This window comes from Artemia sp. Qi Xiang Cuo, chromosome 14 (genome assembly GCF_049724085.1).
Source record: "Artemia sp. Qi Xiang Cuo chromosome 14, ASM4972408v1, whole genome shotgun sequence".
Taxonomy (NCBI): Eukaryota; Metazoa; Arthropoda; class Branchiopoda; order Anostraca; family Artemiidae; genus Artemia; species Artemia sp. Qi Xiang Cuo.
The window spans coordinates 20,675,075-20,677,856 of record NC_142807.1 but is presented as its reverse complement, the minus strand read 5'-3'; the positions used below and the strand labels follow the sequence as shown (position 1 = coordinate 20,677,856).

Genomic DNA, 2,782 nt, shown 5'->3' with positions numbered 1-2,782 from the left:
AGTAATTAAACAAAAGTACTAAGCAATTAACAGTAAACGTATTCAAAAAGTATTCGCCAATACTTGCTCAAAAATGTATTTAGTATGTAATTACTGTACAGCAATTATTGTCATACAAATAGTTGAGAAAATGTTCATAGAACAAAGAATCAGCTTTTAATTCGGATATATATAATATTTATAGTCCAAGTATGCCTGATTCTCATCCGTGGCTTTTATAAACAAAAACCGGAATAAAACTAGAGTAAACGCTTGAAACAATCGATAAAATGACATAAAAATGAACACATTAAATATAAAATTTGTTTTCTATTATGTGTTAAGTGTTCAATCTAGTTTTTTTTTTTTTTTTTTTTTTTTTTTTTTTTTTTTTTTTTAATGCTGATGATAAAGGTTTTTGGACGTGGAGACGATGTATTCGGACATTTGTTAATGTACACTTTGTTCAACTCTTAATGCCTTGATTAAAAATTTTACTTATTATTATATTTTTACTTCATTCCAATTAATAAATGAATGGCATTCAAGAAATTATTTGAGACAAATGTCCAGCATTTTACGGTCTTTTTTGCATGCTTGGGGATGGGTAAGTAAATTTAGAATGAAATAACAGTAGCATTATTTAAAAAATGATCAGAAAGTAAATAAAAAAAAAATTTCAACTGGAAGTAAGAAGCAACACTAAAACTTAAAACAAAATAGAAATTAATGGGTAAATGAGGAGGGTTGCCCCTTCTTAATACCTCGCACTTTACGCTGATTTTTTTTTACAACTTTCGAAAAACCTTAATATTCTAACTAAATGATCCTTGTGTTTCAGGATTCATTCTTAAATAATTGGAACAAAAAGTCAAACTTTAGCATAAAGAGCAAGGTATTGAGGAGGGGGCAAACCCCCTCATATACGTAAGAATTTCTTTGTTTTTAAGTTTTTATGTTTCTCCTTACTTTCACTTGAAATACTTGTTTTTGTTTAATTGAAACCAAAGAAGAACTTTAAAATTGTGAGCATATTTAAAAACCTTCAATTTTAGACGTTGTACTTTTTGCAGTCAAAACACTGCCAACTATTTACGCTGAACCTATCAGCTTCAAATAAAATCTCACATATACAATCAGTTAATATATTTATTTTCAAAAGAGCGACTAAAAACAGTGCAAATAATGTAAAGCTATGCGACACTAGAGACGAAACATGAAATATTAAAAAGCTTTGCTATGCAGCTTCTAATCGCAAATTTCAAAATAGCACAAATAAAAATCTTTCAAAGAGGTGAAATATCCAAGATTAGGACGTTTTAATCCATTACTTACATTCCGCCTTGAAAAACAAAAGAGACAATAATATAATACTAAAAAGCTGCTCTACAAAAGGTTTTAATAGCAGTAATGAGATGCTGCATCAAAGACACATATCCGGGTTACAGCGGTAGCTAGCACCCTAGTAAGAGATTCCACTAAAGAGGTGTAATATCTAACACAGTGACGGAGGTGACGATAGTTTAGAAAGAACTGAACGCCTTTATGGAGGGCTAGGCCTGATTTAGGTGAAAAGGGCAATTTGAAGACACAATGTACGTTCTGGACAGTGTCGTACCCAGGATTTTTTTTCATGGCTGGGGGAAGGGGTTGAACGGGGGTTTACAAAAGGATTTTTTTCAGGCGGAGGGGGGTAAAGAAAAACTTTGAAAAACCCATCAAAAATTTGTTTATATTCATTTTTGTTACCTTTTTACGAGTCGGACAAACGTTTCGGGAGGGGGTTTCAAACCCTCTAGACCCCTTTCTGGATACAGCCTTAGTATTAAATCTCACTATTATTTATTTATTTATTTTTTAACGATGTCCCTATATAAAATTGGTATAAATGACAAGAATTAGATTTAAAGTGAGTATAAGGATTTGAAAACAAATCAGGAAACTCAACTTTGGAATCAGAACGTTAACGTAACACTAACGTAAAGCAAACGCAACGCTAACGTAAACGTAGCATGTGACAAAACAGGAAAAAAAAGAGGCAGGTCACGGCCCGCTACTTCCAAGTTGAAAAGTGTACTTTGATTCCATTGCTTCATTTTCGTAATAGATTTAATAAGCCAATTACATTATTCTTTAATTATTATAAATATATTAGAAAAGGCAGCCAAATAACCCTACACGTTTACCCACTGAACCAGCAAAATGAAAGCAAGGCCTGATTGGCTCGTTTGTAGGAAATTTTAAGCCAACAAGAAAACAATAACGCTATAACCAGATACCCAAAAAATAATAACCAAACAACCCTATCCTTTTCCTACACATTTACCCGTTGAGCCAGTAAATAGAACGCAAGACCTGATTGGTTCTTTGCTATGAAATTTTATTCCAACAAAAAGAACACACGAGTCTCAGTGTTTTTTTTTTACAAGTATACTGTTTCTGTGCAATAATGCCACTTAATATAATATTTGGTATACTTTTAGATATATTTTTCAAAGGCAATTAATTAAGCCCCAAAAGAAATAAAACAAGCTCTCCCACGTCTCTTTTTTCCTTTTTGTTTACTGTTTTATTCCCTAATATTATTCATGTGCTCTGAAAATCCAACCAGTAGTAGTGGTAGTAGTAGTAGCAGTAGTAGTAGTAGTAGTAGTAGTAATAGTACTAGTAGTAGTAGTAGTAATAGTATTAGAAGTGGTAGTAGTAGTAGTTGTTGCAGTGATAGAAGTAGTAGTAGTTCTAGCAGTAGCAATAGTAGTTGCAGTAGTAGTAGTAGTAGTAGTAGTAGTAGTAGAATGGAAGC

At 32.1% G+C, this 2,782-nt stretch overlaps 1 protein-coding gene across 1 annotated transcript in view; it reads right to left on the bottom strand.

The window, feature by feature from the left end:
* Positions 1-2,713: 2,713 nt before the first annotated feature.
* LOC148944247 (uncharacterized) overlaps positions 2,714-2,782 on the bottom strand; it is a 229,527-nt gene continuing 229,458 nt past the window's right edge. Inside the window, exon 11 of the mRNA XM_089099729.1 lies at positions 2,714-2,782. This exon is cut by the window's right edge and continues 1,790 nt beyond it. The gene's annotated coding sequence lies outside the window, so the exon portion shown is untranslated.